Source organism: Chiloscyllium punctatum, chromosome 47 (genome assembly GCF_047496795.1).
Source record: "Chiloscyllium punctatum isolate Juve2018m chromosome 47, sChiPun1.3, whole genome shotgun sequence".
Lineage (NCBI taxonomy): Eukaryota > Metazoa > Chordata > Chondrichthyes > Orectolobiformes > Hemiscylliidae > Chiloscyllium > Chiloscyllium punctatum.
The window spans coordinates 13170927-13192704 of NC_092785.1; positions in this window are offsets into that span (position 1 = coordinate 13170927).

Genomic DNA, 21778 nt, shown 5'->3' on the forward strand with positions numbered 1-21778 from the left:
ATCTTTTCTCCCAATAAATCTGTCTCGCATGAACAGAAATGTTCACTACAAGGTACGAAAGCTGACTAATTTTCGCATCCCCTTCTCATGAGGGAAGTTTTGTGAATCCACCCAGTTTCAGGAAATAAAAAAGACTGAAACAAATGAGAAAAATGATAAAAATTAAGCGATTCATTCTGAATCTCATATTGCTGAACTCTCGAGCAAACCTTTAGATACCATTGATACCATGCTGGGTGATAAACAATAATAAAAAAAAACATTGTGGTCTCGTGCACAAAGCCATTCAACCCATGGCCAGAATTTGAAAAAACGCTTTTGAAACAAATTGCTGTGGTAACAGGAAGACCTCGAAGTTTAATGTTAGCATCAGAAGGACAGAGTAGCTGATTGCTTATTCGTTCAAAAAACAGAAAAGAAATCTCTCCCGAATTTTTTTTCCATTCTCGACATAAAAATACCACTGTATATATTTTTTTCAAAGAGACTCGCTTCCTTAATACAATCGAAATTCAGCGTAGTCTCCGCTTGAATTGAGATTTCTGCAGGCTTGCCACAAGAGATTAATCATTACACCATGGAAAGTTAATTTCCTGGGCAATTCCTGCAGAGTGTGCGATTACTACCCATGCGTCATTCTGAGTAATAGCATGAATCCTCAGAAAGACTCAGGCAATTTCAGATGTGTAAGGCACTGGCCAGGAATTGTTACAATCGGAATGTTCGTGTAAATGATTTTCCACATCTGATGAATTGAAAAAGTCATTTTCTACTAAAATCTCTTTGTACAAGCAATCTCTCTGTTCGAAATTCCAAGGTGATATAATCCCGAAGTCTTTCATTTATACCTGTTGATACCTCTGGGGGACAATGACATGACAACGTGGTTCCAATCATTTATTTAAGAATTTGAACAAACAGGTGACAGCGGTGTGTTAACTCCGAGTTGTGATCCTTCATTGTTAGAACTTAGGTTTATTTGATGATTAAAATCCGAATCCGTCAATAGCAAACATGGGAACATGCATGCTGAGCCATTTATTGGAATCTCTACAGTGTGGAAGCGGGTTAATCGGCTCATCGAGTCCACACTGACCCTGCAAAGTGCATCCAACGCAGGCGCACCCGCTGGCGCTGTGAGGCAGCAGGGTTAATCAATCAGTCCTTGTGGCACACTATCTACTAGCGTTGACACCCCAATTCTATCCATCCAACTTGGAAATCTTATTTTACATCATATTGTTATTAAGTTGACATTGACATTTGGAAATTAATTCCGGTTGAGAGTTTCTCAGAGAAATGTTCTCCTCAACACTGGGTTGTGGCTTCCCTGTTTAATATCAGCTGTAGCATGAAAGAAAAATAGCTGGTTACAAGAGACGACACATTGTAGGTCTGAACAAACTCAACAGAATTGAAGCGGGAAAGTGTAGAAAATGAAGAGCCACAGGTCCTGCTCAACATTGGCATCAACAATGTTAGGTGGTGAAGTAGCCCTTCAGAGGTCAGAATCCAACATTAATCATTCCTCATTTACAAAAGCACAGCCTGTGACAAATTTCTCTCACTGTCTGAGGCATTGAACATCTCCATATCCGTGACATTCATCCTTTTTATGTCAGCAAGGGCTCACTGATTGAGACACATTAATAGCCACAATCAGGGAACTCATATCCGATGAGGTCAAGTTGGCTGACCTCATCACAAATATTACCAGAAGGAAAAGCTTGGGGTTTCTGAAAGTCGAATTGAGCAAATCAGGCAATAAATTGAACAGCTGATCCTTGGGTTACTCCAAGTGCTCAATTGATTCTTGCATGTGTGGCTGGAAATATTGGTTCCAAGGGGAATTGCGTCGGACAGTTCATTTATTGGTGAGGGTTCTGGGCCTGCTGCGATCTGAATACATTGGAAGAGTGGTTTGCTTTTAATTGAATGTTACTTTTCTAGCCAGATTATCAATAAAGTATGAGTGGGCGGCACGGTATACACTGTGGTTAGCACTGCTGCCTCACAGCGCCAGAGACCCGGGTTCAATTCCCGCCTTAGGTGTGAGGAGTTGACACGTTCTCCCCGTGTCTGCGTGGGTTTCCTCCGGGTGCTCCGGTTTCCTCCCACAGTCCAAAGATGCGCAGGTTAGGTGAATTGGCCATGCTAAATTTCCTGTCGTGTTAGGTAAGGGGTAACTGTATGGGTGGGTTACACTTCGGTAGGTCGGTGTGGACATTGGGGTCGAAGGGCCTGTTTCCACACTGTCATATAATCAAATCTAATCTCATCTTAAAATGATAAGTTACTTTTGAAACCTCACCTTTATAACTTATTATTTATGATGATGTGTTCGGTATTTGGACAGAGAAAACACTTTGAAAGAATTAACTTATTACTTCTCACAGTCTTGAATTGATTCAAGAGCACAGATGGAAACACGCTGTCATTGTTAATGCTCTCATTGTTAATGCTGCCCACTACAGGACAGGTTTGATTGGTTTGAATCACTGATCCCAGAGAAGATCTGACCGGGTTGGTTATGACCTTAGGTCCGATTTTTAAATGTGTAGTCAGCAATGAAACAGTTTGCCAGTCCTCCAACTTGTCCTTCGAATTGTAGATGAGGGGCGAGACACCTTTTCTTGTGCATTATGCATTGGTCCTGGCCAATCATGTCCCACCGATTTGACCACAATTTGGTGGGAAAACAGTGACCTCTGTGAATTTTACACATTTCTGAGTACTCAAAAGCCTTGTCAACTCATTCATGGAGAATGGCTGCTGTCGCATCTCCCGGGTGCTGTTGTCTAAGACCACCGTGATATTGGGCAGTAATGACTGGTAGATTTGCATTGATAGTTGGCTTCATATCGTAGAGTCCAGCAGTAAAGGATTTGCTGATCCTTAGAATATCATTTTGAGAGGACATTACCGAGCCATCTTCTTCCTTCAAGCTGCTGATCACTGATCTCCCGCTGTCCATCTTCTGAAAGAACAATAATGCGCAGGACTCACCCTGCTCGGCTTTCTGGATGATGGACCAGGAAGTTACCTTGAAGGCTTCTGATGTAAAGAGCAAGGCTTACTAAAAATTGGTCATAACATCGACCTCCATCACCTGCAGTAGGCGTAGGTTCTGCATGCTGTTTTGGATTTTGGACAGTTCTCCCTGCTAAAGATCCTCTTTATTTTCCCCTTGAGTATCGCCCACAAGTCCGAGAGAGACTGAAAGAGGGGTGTCACAGTTCGACAAACTGTGGAATCCATTTTGAGCTTCTCTGTGTTCTCTTGGTCCAGCAGTTTCACCATCGCGTTCCACGTTCCCTTTCTGGCCAGCAGGAGGCAATGATCATGGAGGAACACCGGGTTGACGTCGGTGAATCTGCCCAAACCCAATCCAAGTCTCTCCAATCTCACCTCACAGGTGAAATGTTCCAAGACTGCGCAATTCCCCTTCAACCTTCCTAATGATAGTTTCAAAAGCGTTCATGCTGTTGTGTCCATTTGCTTCCAGGTTGGTTGCAACCTTCTTTCTTCTTTGCTCTCTCGACCACATCTTTACTTTCGTTTGCGTTTGGCCAAGACGGTTGCTGAATATGGTATCAGTGGTGTCTACAGCAGCAGCTTTATGAACTGGAACATGAATGCTGGTGTTGGTAGGGGTAGGCCCAGGTACACAATCCCATTATCTTGACCGATTACATTGAACTGGAGTTAATGAGACAATGGAACTGAGATGTTAAACCAGGAAACTTGCCCCTTTGCCTGTCAAATTCAATCAATCCAGACAGATATGCAAGTCTTCATTTTGACTGAAAATTGAATGGATTGGTGATGAGACATTGCCACAAGGTTTCGGCTTGAGAAATCGTTCTGAGTTCAAGTAGAACTGTGCTTTAGATGGTTAATTTAAAAAGATGACGTCAAAACATCAAATGCTGTTTGTGTACCACAATTTCTATGATCGAAACTGAATTTAAATTCCGTTAAGTACATTGTAACTTCAAAAGGCTATTAAGCAATTCTGATCGAACATGACCTGAATGACTGGCTAAAAAAAGGTCAGAAATCTCACGAGAGCTAGTGCTTTCAACTGGACCTGTTTAATAATAGCTTGGTATCGTGTGACCTCTGACATTGTCTCCCCCAATTCAATGCTGGCACCTCCACATCATAGCTAAAAAAAAAGGCAGCTCAAATCAGAGTGTTCCCACACACACTGCAGAGAATCTCAGGACAAAGAAGCAGGGACCTTGGGAGTGGGAGGAACAGCTCCAACTCCAATTCAACAAGCCGAAATCAGGGATTCTAACCTCGTGCCTGGGCAAAGACATTTCAGAACTGAAAAATTACCCGGGATTTTAGGGGGAAAAATTGGGTTTGCAAAGCTGCATATTTATCGAACCTGGATATCAAAGATAATAAAACACTTCTCGTTATTGGTGTATGACGAGGCCCATTAATGAGCAGATCGATCAGACCATATGAGAACAAAACTTACAGGTGAAATTCTGAATGTCTACAGGGAAATGGCCTACACAGCGATTAATCCTTTTGCCTTAGAATTTTACAGGGGGAAAAACCAATAAGTAAATTTTCACTCATGTCGTTTAGGGAAAGAAAATGGAATCCTTACTTGGTCTGACCTGTACGTGACTCCAGACAGACTGCAATATGGTTGACTCTGAACTGCCAAGAATTCGCAATAATTGCTGTTTTGACCAGTGATGCTGTCATCCCACAAAATACCACAAATGCTACGGCTGCAATGAAACAAATCCCTGGTTAGATCTCACTTGGTGTAATGTGAACAGATCCAGCAACCACACCTTAGTTTGGATACAATGGCATACAATGGGAGGGAACACAGTACAGATTTGCAAGAATGGGAGCTTAACTTTAGGGGTTTAGTTAGAATGAGAGGCTGGACAAATGTGGCCTTGTTTCTGTCGAAATTGAAGACAGGGTGGATGAAGGTAAACTGTTTCCATTGGTTGGGGATTCAAGCACAAAGGTACAAAGTCTGCAAATTAAGGCCTGTGTGATCACGAGAAATGTTAGGAAGCATTTTCACACAGAGAGGGTTTTTGAAAATCTTTCCGACAAACGACTGTGGATTAGGTGTTCATTTTAAATCCGAGGTGGATTTTCTTTTTTGGTAAACGTAGGTATTAAGTGAAAGAAAGAAATAGAGGTGCATGGCGTTCTGCTGCAAATCAACCATTGAATGGTAGAACTAGCTCGCGGGGGCTGATTGACCTTTTCCTATGTTCAAATGACTGTTGGCCCAGAGATTATCCAAGGCATTGACATCCTTCCAAAAGGAGTAGCGTTGAGAAGTGGGCAGAGCTCCATTTCAACCCATCACAAATCATTCACTTTTCAAGAGTTCAGATTTGATCAGTGCCCCCCCCCAACTGTGTCTGAAACAATGAATTGTAAAGATTTAATAATATTTTCGTTAACTTTGTGTTCCATCTCGACTTTGTACAGTTTTTTTTTCAAGCCTGTTCAAACTGCCCAGACACTTTCCAGAGAAATAAAGTGTGCAACTCCAAGCCTTGATGTTCATATGTCACCTCCTGAATTTGGTAATTTAATTTACAGCATATCTCTTGTCCAGAAAGTTTAATGGTTTCTCACTTCTTACATTATCTGCTATTTCTCTGCCTCCTTCACTGGTTTACAGTATAAAATGTGTGTAGAAAGATCCCACTAATGGACAGCGATTAGCTGAAATATTTGGAATACTGCAAGAAGCCGTTATCTAAAATATTGTTCAATGTTCGGACAATTAGCCAGAGAATTGAACATTTTACTGACGGATTTTGTTTTTAATTCAATCGATAAAGCATTGCTCAGTTTTCAATGAGTGTGCTGCTGTCATAGACATACCCAGAAACAATAGAACAGGTGGAAACTATTCAACTCCTTCGATTGCGTGTACCACAGGAACTGGAGGAGGCCATTCAGCCCCTTCTCCAGCCTATTGTACTGGAGCAGGAGGGCAATCAGCTCTGAAATCTCTACGCAATTGCTGGCAGATTGCTGACTTTTTTACCCAGCAAGTTCGGCTTTTCTTGCTGATTTATCGCATCCACAGTTCTTTTGGTTTTGTTCAGCCTCACCTCCAGCATGTTACATCGAAGGAAGCCATTCAGCATGTGGACGCAGTGTCTTATTGGAATTATCACCGGACTGTCAATCCAGAGATCCAGGTAATGTTCTGGGGAACCGGATTGAAATGCTACTATATGTCGGATGGTGACAGATGAATTCAATAAAATTCTGGCATTGAGGAGTCTAATGACCAAAAGTCCGATTGTCGGTTGATTCGGGTCCTTTACAGAGAAAAACGATCATTCTTATTTTGTCAGGACGACAATGATTCCAGGCACACAACAATGTGTTTGTCACTCATCTGTCCTCGAGGCAATTAACGATGGGCAAGAAAATGTTGGCTTTTACCAGTGACTCCTTCATTGCCATGAATTAATTTTAAAAAGCCCCGTTTGGGACTGATACGAAGGAAGTAGAGGAGGTAGTTTAGCTCATTTTGAGAGTATAAAGAGGAACAACAGAATGCCATTCATTCCCTCTCATGTGAGTGCAAGACCAGGAGAAGGGAATTATATTAGTCCACACTGTCCTAAATAAAAAATAGAGAGCAGGTGGGAGAGGGAGGTGTGAGGAGTAGGTTGTGTGTGATGTGTCAAGACTGAGTTTTCAGTGAGGTGGAGAGAGGTGATCTTGTGAGACAATGCGGTGTAGGTGGGGAGTAATTGTGCAGATGAAAGGAGTGACTTAATGTTGTGGTTTGGAAATCTGAAGAAATCAGAACATTTATTGGAAGCTAATTGGAAGGCTATGCCCATTTTCACCAACAATAACTAAAACTGGGAAACATTTCTGTTGAGTAATATTTAATCCTTTACCTAATCTACAGCAGTTAAACAATTCTCTTATTCTCTGTGCAATCCAATCTCTTCCCTGGTGTTAAATTCTCTACCGGATACTCTGTCTTTCACCTTCTCGCTCTCTCTCTCTTGAACTGTATTTAAGCCATTATCTGAATTCACTCCTCTCTTTCCACTCCTCTGTACTTAAACTTCTTCTTATTAGTCTGCAGTTAATCCTCCCCAATTCATCTTTAATTGCCCCAATGTTATTCTGCGTTTGATTCTCTCTATTCCCTTGTACTTAACCATTTCTCTCTTCCACTATAATTAACCTTCGTCCTCTTCCTCTCTATTCAATCCTGTCACAGTTACTTTACATTTCATATTCTTACAATTACTCTGCACTCCACAATTTAAGTTAAATTGCACACATGTAAATCTTTAGTCCTCTCATTTCATTCAACTTTCTGCACATTGCTCTCCAATTAACTCACATACGATTCGTCTTCATTTCATCCTCTGCGCTCTGTGTGCACATGTTTGCTTTTCCCCTGTGTTTCCCCTATCCCTGCTATCCTGTATTCAACCTTCTCCTAATAGCACTCGAGGTAGTTTATTCTCAATTACGCTGCAACAACTGTCCTCCATCTTCCTCTTAACATAAATCTCACACTGCTCGTCTGTAATCACCCCTGTCCTTATTACTCTGTATTCAATCCACTCCCGTGTCACAGAGGCCAGGAACCGTCATCAAGTCACTGCATTTACGCTTACGAAGTATCTGTAACTGACCCAGCTACCACAAAACTGCTTCCGAGAGTGAGCAGAATCCCCAATGTTCCTGTTTGTATCTGACAGCCAATACTCCCTGATCGGAATAGGTTTACAGCCCCCATCAGGGAACTCATTCAAGTTGATCCATCTAGCTGGGCACATTTTTTTTTCCAGCTGCCCCTGTACTTACCCTCTCTCTGGACCCCTGTAGTCAACACTGTTTCTGCCGACACATTTCTACCCTGTCATTTTCTGTCAAATCCTCTTCCTGTTCTGTCTTTAGCATTCCCCCATTCCCCTGTATATTGCTCTCTCCTCATTATTCTCAACTTGCCCTCATGTCCATTTAATCGTCTCCCCATTCTTCTCAATTGAATTCTCTGTCTGGTACAATATTCAAAGTTCGCTGTATCTTTATTTAACACACTGTCTGCCCCCAGTGCTCTTCAATTATTTTCACCACCCCTTCCAGATCATGAGGTCCGCCCAACAATAAATAGAACTCGGTGTCCTGCGTAATCATTCCTCACACCTGCTAACACATAACCATCGCTTCTCTGTACTTCTGCTGCTCTGGCTGGTGCTGGGACTGCAGATCCATTCCAAGGTCCTGGAGGCGCTTTGCATCAGCCCCACACGGTCAGACACTGCATTACTAATGGGTAAGATAGAGGCACAACATCATCATGAACAATACTGTATTAATGCATGAATAGAAACAGTTCCAAGAAACAACAGTATTTCCATATAAACATGAGCAGCTCTGATAGACGACAACATTTATATGTGCACTGGAACAGATCCAACGCAAAATAATATTTTTACATCAACACAAAAAGTTCCTTTGAACAATGATACGAACGTGTAAATGCAATCAACTCTAATACACAACAACATTTGTACAGACCCAAACAGTTTTAGCATGCAACATTACATAACATTGATTATACATTTAATATGTAAAACTGTATTTATATCAAGAGTGTTGTGCTGGAAAAGCACACCAGGTGAGGCAGCATCTGGAGCAGGAGAATCATGTTTCAGTCAGAAGTCCTTCATCGTCCATGATGAACAGCTTCTGCCCAAGACGTCGATTCTCCTGCACCTTGGATGCTGCCTGACTTACTGTGCTTTTCCAGCAACACGAGGTCGACTCTGAACTCCTGCATCTGCAGTCATCGCTTTCTCCAAATACTCTAATTTTGAATAACTTGAATGAAGAAAGGGAATGTCCTTTTGCCTAATTTGCAGATGAGACAAAAAGAGGTGGAAGGCAAGTTGACACATTGCATGCGCTTTCTTCGGTCTAGGGATAGTAATGCTATTCTTCAATCAGGTGGGGACTTCATCATGTTGGAGGGAGAGGTTGAAGATGTCGGTGAATCTTCCACCAGTTGGTTCACACAGCATCTCTGTGCTCACCTTGTGATTCCGTGTAGGCCCACTGCTTTCGTCGGGTTTTCTCTCAGAATGACAGACCAGACATCTCCAGTGGTGACCAAAAGAACAGGAGTGTAAGGGGATGTTAGGGCCGGGGTCACTGCAACGCTAGCATTCAGCTCAAACCAAGCATAGAAAGCACTGAGTGTGTCAGGGAGGAATATGTCTTTGTCTGCAATCTTGCTCTGCATCATTTTGTATCCGTAATGTTGTTTAGGCCGTGCCATGGGCGGTTGGTGTCTGGTTGGTCGCATTAGCCTTGAAATTGATCCAGTCGTCACTCCATTTTGGTGGTCATATCTGGATTCCCTGCGTTAGTCGGTGTTGTCCGCCTTAAATTCTGCCCATATGGTCTTTTGGAGGGAGTGTATTTCTTGGTTCATCCAAGATCCACGATTGGAAATACTCGGATTGACTTATTTGGCATGCAGTCCTCCATGCATTAGGTAATGAAGTGTTTGACGTTGGTATCATAATCATCCAGGTATTCTGCCGGTACATGAACACGGTCAAAGCCAATGATTCCCAGCAGTCCTCCAGACTGTCTTCCATTGCCTCAGACCAAAATCAGACCTCCATTTGTGCATGGTCTTTTCATTTCAGCTTCTGTGTGTAAGCTGTTTCCACATATAGGAGAGACGAGGGCCTGAGTGAAGGGACAAAATTTGGAATGTAGATGAGGATGAATTTCTTCAACCAATGAGTCATTAATTTATGGAAATCATTGCCGCAGAGAGGTGTGGAGGCGAGGCCATCAAGTGTGTTTAAAACAGAGATCCATGGGATTTGGAAGGATGCCTTTGGTTAAGGGGAGAGTGGGATTGAAAAACAGATCATTCATGATTAAATTACAGAGCTGACTGGGTGGCCTGAACGGCCTGATTCTGCTCTTACATCGTATGGTCTAATTATCCAATTTCTAACAATATTTGTAAATGCACACAAATCGCTCTAACCTCAAACGGTAATAAAATATCATAGCCTTGGTTCAAACATGGACAAAAGAGCTGCTGTCCTGCATTTTACTGAGTATTCCCTCCCTTGCTTAGTTCGTAAGACTAAGGTCTTTGAAATGAAATAACAGCTCTGATTTCAAGGTTCCTGGGGTAAAGATTTACATCTTTTCCAGTTTCCCATAAATACTGTATTGAGAGAAATCAGTGCACCGTGACCCACTGACGACTTCAATTGTCATTGTAAACGAGAGGGAGACTCATGATAATGCAGAGAGATAACAACAACCAGCAGGAAATAGAAACCTCGCCGCCCCACACACACACTTAGAAACACACATGCACACACAAACAGAAAGTTAAAAATCACACAACACCAGGTTATAACCGAACAGGGTTAATTGGAAGCACTAACCTTCTGAGCTCAGCTCCTTCATCAGTCGGTTTTGGAGAACACAATTTTAAGACACAGAATTTACACCAAAAGTTTACAGTGTGATATTACTGAAATTATACATTGAAAAAACCTTAATATTTATTGTGGCTTTCATCTGTTAGAACACTGAGATAGTTTCATTTCTTTCATGTGAAAATCACAAAACCTTTGTTTTAAAGTTGCATTCTCCGGTTAACTGTAACAATGGGTGTTAGCTACAAAATTTTGAAGGTGTTAGCCCCCGTGTTCTCTGTCTTTGTTATAATGTTTAGACTGATTGTAAACTAAAAAAGTGAAATCACAGAGTTGAACATTAATTCATGCAGTTTTTGAGCAAAGTACAATGTAACTCTGCATTACGGTCAGTCTCCTGCGCTTGTAAATTTTGGTGCTGGGAAGAAAGGCTTTGGACGTTTTGATTGTTGGTAAGGTGTCCGGGACTGTTGTGATCTAAACACATTGGAAACATCGGTTTCCTATTCGTTGGATGAGGATTGTGTAACCTTCTGGAGCAATATGCCGGCCATTATTGTGGAATATTTAATCCAACCTGTAAGAGGGTTGGAGAACAGTGTACCAACACATTTAGGAGGCAAATGAAGATACCACGGGAGGTAGACAATCTTGAGTGAGAAAGGAAAGCAGCTGAAACACATCCTAGATCTGTAATGTCATTCTTGTTCTGAATCCTGGACTTCAGGATCAAACACTCCACTTATGCATCTCACACATTCAGGTACAGGGTTCTTTCTCGAGCATTACTTTTGATTTTTGGGAGATCCTCAATAACATGTACATGAAGTGATGCAGTTACTGTCGAAACCTCACCTTTTCCATTTAGTCTTTGTGATGATGCATGATGTTTTTTTTTTCAAAAACAGATTGGAAGAGTACATCAGTATCTTGAACTGTTTCCAACAGGCCACAATGCATTCTTGAAGGATTATTTTATTACATCTCGCAGCATTGAACTGACACAAGAGCGCAGATGTAAGAATTCAGCGAATTCTGACGCTTTCCACAAGAATTACGGACACAATGAGTTAGCATTATTGAACAATATCAGTGGACTGGCGATCAGTGACCATAAAACCTTGAATTAATTATTCAGGTGGAGAATGAAGACATTAAGCAGAAACGAGATTCCTCATTTAAAATAAAGAGAACAATGAAGGCTTCGTGTAGAAATAGGCAATGAGAGATAAAGCAATTTTATTTAAAAAATATACTTAGTTGATTGGCAATGGTGAAACAGTAAGCAATGCCTGAATGAATTAAAATAATTCACCCCTCTCTTGTGCAACCAAAAAAGAGACTCACAGAAGCAGGTACTGGTTGGTATTCTCTCTCTCTGACTTTGATGAAATCAGACTTTGTTTCATTTTCCCTTTTGTGCCAAGAGATATTTATGTGAATTGTTGCAATATCTGTCACAGCATTATTAAGTTCGGATAGTCTGTTGCGTTTTCAGGGAGGACAGGTTATTTAGGAATCTATTTTCCATTCTTTGCGCTTCATTCAGGAATCGTGTCAGTAAATTTGATTTTACTGAAAACTAAGTGGTTTGACGAACTGATTCTGTCCTGGAATACTGACTTTAAAGTTGCTTAAAACAACGAGCAAAGTTATGCTCTGGCAAACTTTTTGAAGTGTTCTAAGAGTTCTGCCTTGTGCAAAACAGGAGTTACTCAATTTTTTCACAAGATATGGATTACTCACTGAAATAAAATCAGAACAAGTGACAAAATTTACATCAATATTATTCAAGGAAGTATGGACAGTTTAGGAATAAAAGAATTGAAATCCACTGCATACCATCCAAAATCGCAAAAAGAACACGAAACTTGGCGTCAGATATTAAAGACAATGCTGAGGTTTTATCGTCAAGACTAATCAGATGACTGTGATTTCTACCTTTTGTGATCTGAGAAGCACCAAATGACTCGACCAAATGCACTCAATTTGAATCAGTTTGTGGATAAAAATTGAGAGGACCATTGAAATTGATTACGCAGATGTTGATAATTCAGAATTCAGAGACCACATAGTTGGACGATGTGTCAGATTTTCAGGAATGATTAAGTAGCGTCGGGGAGTTGGCTAGACAGCATTTAAAATGATCACAGCACTCAATAAAACGAGAAACGTATAAGCAATCAAAAACTCACAATTTTGCGTTCGACGATAAGGTGTAGGGTTACTTTTAGTGATGGGTTCACCTTTTCAAGCAACGTTCAGTGCACCTTACCAAGGGGAAAGGATTATGAGTGAGGTGAACGATTTGATAAGAACTTCATCGAGAGTCTTTCACAACGGGCGTCATGTGACTACAGTAAAAAAGTTGAAGGCGATTCCTGTATCATTAAGATACAGTGAAAACTATTTTGACAGTGCAAGTTTGCAGGCAACTGTCATGTTACTGACTTGCAGCCTCATTATGTAATGGAAAATTGAAAATATGTAACGTTGGCCAAAAACTTGATATCTCAGTTCTTTTGACCAACATCTGAATTTAATCAATGAGTTTAAATTCTGCCTTAGGATACGAAAACCCAATCGAATTTAAAATTTGCTTGTTTGACATCATTGAACCAATGAGACGATCCGATGTTTGGGGTATGAAAAAAGGAAGATTGGACCGTTGGTCAGAAAGAGCGCCAAATGCAACTGAAACACTGCTATTCACTACATTCTCTATAAAATGCACATTTTTAATGTGAAACTTCTTTGTTACATAAGACTGAAGACAACCAATGGAGGTCTACAAACGGAGAAAAATTGACGGCGGAGAGGATAGCCACTGTCTGCTTTTGAAATGTCAGTTGAATTAAACTTAATACAGGCTTTATTCGATCAGTCCTTTGTTGTTGAGTGGGAGGTAGGTAAACAATCTTTAAGACAGAGGAGGCTCAGGGTTGTAAATAGTTGTTTCATATTGACTTTTAGACTTTAAGGTATTTTTGGTAAATAGTAGAATTTGCCTCCTACTCTGTCACTCATACTTTAAAAGATCACGAGACGATCTCAGCTATTCTGTGTCTCTTGTTCAATTAGCAGAATGCTTTAGCGCCGAATTATAAGAAAAGACAATTCGAGGAAAGCCAATGGAGACTGTGATATTGAAAATAACACAGAGTGAAGAAACAAGTTCAGAGGAATTCTGAATTGTACATTCCACACATTCAATTGGACAATGAAGAAGTTGTCAAATATTGGGTTAAATTATTGAGATACGTTCAAAAGAAAACGGAAATGATATGAAGGAGTCATTATTGTCGTATTGGCTGATATATGGAAAATCGTACCAAATGTTAATAATATGTGTGCCCCACTCACTGAATTACAGAAGAAATATAAGAAATTTTAATTTACAGCCAACCGTCAGAAGTCATTTGCCAGCCTGGAAGTTATGTTCACCTTTGTCACAGTATTAGCCTTGCAAAATTTTAGGAACATGGGACTGGGATATCATAGCAATTACAGAAACATGGCTCAGGGGTGAGCAGGCCTGGCAGCTTCATGTTTCAGAATAAAAATGCTCGAGGAAGGAAAGAAAGGGATTCAACAGAGGAAGGGGAGCGGCGTTTTTGATTGGGGATAGCATTACATCTGTGCTGAGGGAGGATATTCCTGGAAATACATCCAGGGAAGTTATTTGGGTAGAACTGTGAAACAAGAAAGGGATGCTCACCTTATAGCGATTGTATTATAGACTAGTGAGAGGGAAATTGAGAATCAAACTTGGAAGAAGATGTCAGCTATTGTAAGAATAATAGGGGGGCTATGGTAGGGAATTTTAACTTTCTAAACATAGACTGGGAAGGCCACACTGTTAAGGTTTAGACGGAGAGGAATTTGTTAAGTGTGTAAACGAAAATTTTCTGATTCAGTATGTGGATGCACCTACGAGTGAAGATGCAAAACTTGACCTACACTTGGGAAATAAGGCAGGGCAGGTGACTGAGGTGTCAGTGGGGGAGCACTTTGGGGCCAGCGACCACAATTCTATTAGATTTAAGATAGTGATGAAAAAGGATAGACCAGGTCTAAAAGTTGAATTTCTAAAATGGAGAATGGATAGTACTGACGGTATTAGGCAAAATTTTCAAAAGCTGATTGGGGGCAGATGTTCGCATGTAAAGGGACAGGTGGAAAATGGGAAGCTTTCAGGAATGAGATCACGAGAATCCAGAGAAAATAGATTCCTTTCAGTGTGAAAGGAAAGGCTGGCAGGTACCGAGAATGCTGAATGACGAAAGAAATTGATTTTGGTTCACAGAAAGTAAAAACTCTATGTAAGGTATCGACAATATAGATCGAGTGGATCCTGAGAAGAGTATAAAGGCAGTAGGAGTATACTTAAGAGGGAAATCAGGAGTGCATAAAGGGACAGGAAATAGCTGTGGCAAATAGAATTAAGGAGAATACATTGTTTATACAAATCCATTAAGTACAAAGGGTAACTTGGGTGAGAATTGGTCCCTTAAAGAGCAGCAGGGAGCGTGGAGCTGTAGAAAATGGGGAAGATAATAAACGAGTATTTTGCATGAGTATTTACTGTGAAAAAATGGATGGAAGATATAGAATGTAGGGAAATAGATGGTGACTCCTTTCAAAGTGTCCATATTACAGAGGAGAATATGCTGGATGTCTTGAAACGCAAAAAGGTGGAGAAATTGCCAGATCCTGATCAGGTGAAGCCCAGAACTCTGTGGCAAACGAGTGAAGTGATTGCTGAGATATTTGCATGATCAAAAGTCACAGGTGAGGTTCCAGAAGACTGGAGATTGGCTAACGTTGTGCCACCATTAAAGAAGCGTGGTAAGACAAGCCAGGGAACTATGGGCCATTGAGCCTGAAGTCGGTGGTGGGCAAGTTGTTGGAGGGCATCCTGATGGACAGGATCGACATGTTTTGGAAAGGAGAGGCCTGATTAGGGATAGTTAGCATTGCTTTGTGCGTTGGGAACCATGTCTCCCAAACTTGATTGAGCGTTTTGCAGATGTAACAAAGAGGATTGGTGAGGCCAGATTGGCAGATGTGGTCTAAAAGGTCTTCAGTAATGCGTTTGACAAGATTCCCCATGGGAGAGTGGTTAGCAATGAGAGTTCTCACGGAACACAGGGTGAACTCGCAATTTGAATATAGAACCGGCTCCAAGTAGAAGACAGAGGTTGGTGGGGGAGCATTGTTTTTGGTGTGCTTTCTTTTATTGGTCAGAATATTGAGTACGGGAGTTAAGATGTCATATTGCGGCTGGACAGGACATTGGTTAGGCCATTGTTGGAATATTGTGTGCAATTGTGGTCTACTTCCTATCGGAAAGATGCTGTGAAACATGAAAGTGTTCAGTTAAGTTTAACAAGGATGTTGCCAGGGTTGGAGGATTTGAACTGTAGGGAGAAGCTGAACAGGCAAGGGCTGTTTTCCCTGGAGCGTCAGACGTTGAGGGGTTACCTTACTGAGAGTTAAAAGAAATCATTAGGGTGCATGGATAGGATATATACACCAAGTCTTTTCCCTGGGATCAGCGAGTACAGAACTAAAGTGTATAGGTTGAGGGTGAGAGCGGAAAGATATAAAAGAGATCTAAGAGGCAAGGTTTTAAGAAATGGGTGATACATGCATGGAATGAGCTGCCGGAGGAAGTGTTTCAGGCTGGTACAATTGCAACATTCACGAAGCATTTGGATGGGTATATGAATAGTCAGGGTTTGGAGAGATACGTGTCCGGTGCTGGCAGGTGGGACTAGATGGGGTTGCGATATTTGATTGTTTGGACGGGTTTCACTCCATGACTAATTACACAAAGCCATTCAAAGTAGCGAGTGATCTTAATGTTCGTACTGTGACCTTCCAGGAAGAAAACGAGAAGGTAGAAAGACTGACCAGGTATTTCAGCAGCAGATTGAAAATGCATCAGCAGAAATATTCGACAATGGAGAAGGAGACTTCGCACTTGTATTTGGCTTTGAAACGTTTCAACCTTTATGTTACCAGTAAAGTGTCTCAGTTAATCATATAAATTGATCATTACCCATTGAAGTTTGTGGAGAAATGTAAGGACAAAAATTCCAGACGTTTTGGTTCGAGCTCCTTCTCACAGGCATTCAATTTGAAAGTTGTGCATGTGCCAGAATGAGCAAACATGATTGCTGACGCATTGTCAAGGCTTGAATAAGAAACAGACGCATTCAGTGGATGAAGTAAAACAGACTGAAACAGAAATAGTAGTGCATGTTTGCATCGTTATTGCCAGTGTAATATACATATGTGTTGCAGTTCACTGACAGTTTTACATAAAATGATTTTAAAATGAAGCCATCATTGGATATTTGATATTTCATATTTTTGTACGGGAGGAGGAGTAGTGATGCTGATTTTTTTTACAAGGTTGTGCTGTCTTTTGTTTTTAACATTGTCGTGAACGCAGATGATTAGTGATGTTGCCTCAGACAAAAGACTTTCAACTGTAAAAAAAAACAATGAAAGGGGTGAAGGCAGATTTGCCAGCTCAGCCTTTCTCGGTTTTGGTCTACGATGGCTTGGTGTTAGTAAGCAGTCAATGTTTTTACACTGCTGCTAAAAGGAACATGTACATGGAAGATGTTGTTCAAAGCTGCATATCTCTCTGACCTTTCTTTTGCAAGACCCTGTGTTCGATTATTCCTGTTTTGCCAAAGTGTGTTTATGAGGATTGTTGCAGGAATTTTGAACATTCCTTTAGTTGTCAAAGTCTGTTGAATTTTTGAATAAGTTAAATTCAATGGAATTCTGGTATTTTGTTTTGTTTGTGTTTCATTCAGTACTCTGAAAATAAATTCTGTTTTATTTAAAAACGAGAGGTTTTGTAAAGCTACATCACTCCTGGAATATCGACTCGACACCTGCTCTGAAACAAGTAGAATGGTTCGTGTCTGGGCTACAATCTTAAAATGTATTGAGAGGGTGTGGCCTGGTCCAGAACAAATGTATGTAAAACAGAGTTACATGCGTTTCTGACTGGTAAGGTGTTCAAATGTTTTGGGGAGAAGGGCAGGAGAATAGAATTGAAAAACAGTCATGATCAAATGAACAACTGACTTGATGGACTAAAGCTGCTGTTACATTGTAAGTCATATTGATACAATATAGAGCAATATTTATATGTGGACACAAACATCTACAGCATGAAAAAACATATATCTATATTGCATTCTTGTTTCAAATGGCCGAAGTCTTACATTATATAGTCTAATGAGCCAATAAAGAACAATATTTATATATTGACACAAACAGTTCCAACATGAAAATAAAAATTCTATACTGAATTCTTGGTTCAAACAGAGATTAAGAAGTGGACTCCTGCTTTTTGTGAATTATTCCCCTGTCTTAACTCGTTCACTAGGGTTCGGTCTTTTAGATGATGTAACACTTCAACTTTCAGGCTGCAGGAGGTACGGATATGATATTTAGATAATTCCCAGTTTGTCAGAAATATGCAATTGCGAGCAAACTGTGCAGTTACCTGCTGTAAGATTTATTTGTCCTTCTGCAGGAGAGGAGTTTCATGATCAGTCAGAACCATAACCACACCCAGAGGGACACAACTACACATCCACACTGACATACACGGACACACACCCACACACCTCCCCGCACCACGCACGCATGCACGCAGAGAGAGAAACAGAGATATTGAGACACATAGGAGGATACCCATGTACAGACAGAATGCTCGCACATCGCGTGCACACACACACACAAATCATGCTATGAAATTGCAACGCATCTCTGCACAGACACCAAACCAATTGGAGCCACACTCTCACGCTCATGTTGAAATGAACTCAGAGTGAGTGACTTCACACCTGTAAGATCTGACAAAAACGTCTGTTACACACGCACACACAAGTGCATTCAAATGCATTTACTGAGGCACAACTACAATTAGATATAGACAAAGAGAGACACTCAGAAACAAAAAGAGACACATGTACAGAGAGGTACAAAGTGATCCGGCTGTGGGCACAGAAAGATCTTGACACACTGTCAGACAGCTCAACAAACCACTCACCTGCTTAAACATGAGCACAGTCAGGCAGAGATGCACTCCACACTCACACAATAATTTACCAATACTCAGAGACGCACACATATGAAATCACAGAACAATCGTGACATGCTGACAGTAACACCCACACACCCATACTCCCCCACACCGCAAAGTCATCAGAAGGGAACTCCACAAACAGCATACACACAGATAGAAACACAACAGTTGTGTGTGTGCAAAACAGACACAGGTAGACAACCACACAGGCACAGACATGTACACAGACATAAAGGCACTCAACTTCACGGCAACACTCTCATACAGACTGAACAGCATTCCCAAATACATCGCTGACAGGAGAGATGAATGGCCTGCTGCTACTAATTGACTATGTGCTCCCGTATTTGTCAATCTGTCAGTCAATCAAAGATGGAAGCCTGTTCATCTCTGACACCTCCCTCCCCTTCCTGGACCTCGACATCTCCACTAATGACGACCGACTTGACAATGACATTTTTTACAAAGCCACCGATTCCCACAGCTACCTGGATTACACCTCTTCCCACACTACCTCTTGGAAAAATGCCATCCCGTATTCCCAATTCCTCCGCCTCCTCCGGTTCTGCTCCCAGGAGGACCAGTTCCAACACAGAACTCACCAGGTGGCCTCCTTCTTTAGCGATCACAATTTCCTTCCCACGTGGTTAAAGATGCCCTGCAACGCATCTCGTCTACATCCCGCACCTCCGCCCTCAGACCCTAACCCTCCAACCGTAACATGGACAGAACGCCCCTGGTGCCCACCTTCGACCCGAACAAACTTCGCATATAACAAATCATCCGCCGACATTTCCGCCACCTCCAAACAGACCCCACCACCAGGGATAAATTTCCCTCCCCACCCCTTTCCGACTTCCACGAAGACTGTTCCCTCCGTGACTACCTGGTCATGTCCACGCCCCCCCCTACAACCCGCCCTCCCATCCTGGCACTTTCCCCTGCCACCGCAGGAACTGTAAAACCTGCGCCCACACCTCCTCCCTCACCTCTATCCAAGGCCCTAAAGGAACCTTCCACATCCATCAAAGTTTCACTTGCACATCCACTAATATCATTTATTGTTGCTCCTGTTGCGGTCTCTTCTACACTGGGGAGACTGGGCGCATCCGAGCAGAGTGCTTTAGGGAACGTCTTCGGGACACCCGCACCAATCAGCCACAACGCCCCGTGGACCAACATTTCAAATCCGCCTCCCACTCTGCCGAGGACATGGAGGTCCTGGGCCTCCTTCACCGCCGCTCCCTCACCACCAGGGGCCTGGAGGAAGAACGCCTCATCTTCCGCCTCGGAACACTTCAACCCCAGGGCATCAATGTGGACTTCAACAGTATCCTCATTTCCTCTCCCCCCCACCCCACCTCACCATAGTTCTAAACTTCCAGCTCAGCTCTGTCCCCATGACTTGTCCGGACGTGTCCAACCAGTCTATCTCCTTTTCCGCCTGTCCACTCCACCCTCTCCTTCCTGACCTATCGCCTTCATCCCCTCACCCACTCACCCATTGTACTCTATGCTACTTTCTCCACACCCCCACCCTCCTCGAGCTTATCTCTCCATGCTCCAGGCTCACTGCCTTTATTACTGATGAAGGGCTTTTGCCCGAAACGTCGATTTTGAAGCTCCTTGGGTGCTTCCTGAACCACTGTGCTCTTCCAGCACCACTGATCCAGATTCTGGTTTGCAGCATCTGCAGTCAACGTTTTTACACCGTGATGAATGGTGACATATTCTGCTTCCCACATCCACACCAATCCCTGAGTGTTATACTGAGATCCATGTGATTATACTGATGGAATTATGGGCGTCCATATGCATACATATGCAACACTGCAGCGGCCAACGAACTTCACTCAGTTGTTTTGCTGAATAAGTAAGTGAAGAATTTCCTTGACCAGTTGTTGCGCTGCATTCCTGAACTTCTCTCTGAACCTGGGCAGAGTCACTGCATAAAATGACGTGTTTGTGCTGCAGCCGAAATCCTTCAGCATTTCTGCAACAAACGTAAACTGGGTTCTAAGCCTGTTCCTCCAACTATTTCCTCCTTTAATCTGGAAGTATAAGATATTTGCACCGTACGCTAACTACAAAATTATGAAGCTGATGGGTATGGTGAAGAGGTAAATAACTGACCTCCTCCAGCTCTCTATCTCTGCATCTTTGTGACTCTTTGCCCTCCTCTGACCCCTCAGGCTCTTGCGGATTTGACTGGCCACTACAATATACCTGACCATCAGAGTATTCATCAACAGAATTAACATGAATGGGATGAAAGGGGTTAAGATGTAACCAAACCACCTAAATCCCAGCTACCTGGGTTCAGTAAAATAATTTGACTTTATATCGCAGTGCATCGGAACATTGTCAACTCCCCTCCCAGGTTTGTACCGAAAACAGGAGAGAATGCCCTTTGAAAAGCGTAGAAAACCGGTTGCAGCCAGAGTCACGGCCAAGGCCTTCTCTCTCCAACATTTCCTCTTCATTTTCAGGCAGCTAATTGCTACAAATCGATCAAAGGAGAAAAGCACAGTGAACCAGACAAAATGAGCCGGGACAGCGACAGCACTGCATACAGTTCAGGAAACATTTTCGGAAGTACAAGTATTTGAATCGCCACAGCATGATGTCTGTGAATAGTAGATCTGATGTTGTCATAGCCAACAGGCAGCGTCTTTTGCAGTTGGAGAGGCCGCATTTTCCACGTGCGAGAACCAAAATCACCCGGAAATTGACTAAAGGACTCGATAAAATGGAAATCAGAAATTAGGTAAAAACCTGATGAAGGGCTTTAGCCCGAAACGTCGAGTTTACAGCTCTTTGGATGCTGCCTGAACTGCTGTGCTTTTCCAGACCACCCTAATCGGAAATTAGCAATTGCCATCGTGGCCAAATTTGTTAGATGAAAAGGAAGGGGTTTAGAGTAAATGTGAGGAAGAGGTGTTCACCCAAAGCATGGTGGGGTTCTGTTAATTCAGTTCCTGGCAGGGTAGTGGAATCAGGAAACCTCACAAACTTTTAAAAGTACCTGGATGAATAATTGAATCTTCATAACATACGAGGCTACGAGCATATTGCTGGAAGCCAGGACGATCGTAGATTTTGGGTAGCGTTGATAGCACAAATATAATTTTCCAAATGAAATATTCTGTCTTTTTTTTAATGATTCTGAGAAGCACTTCAGGGAGGCAGGTTG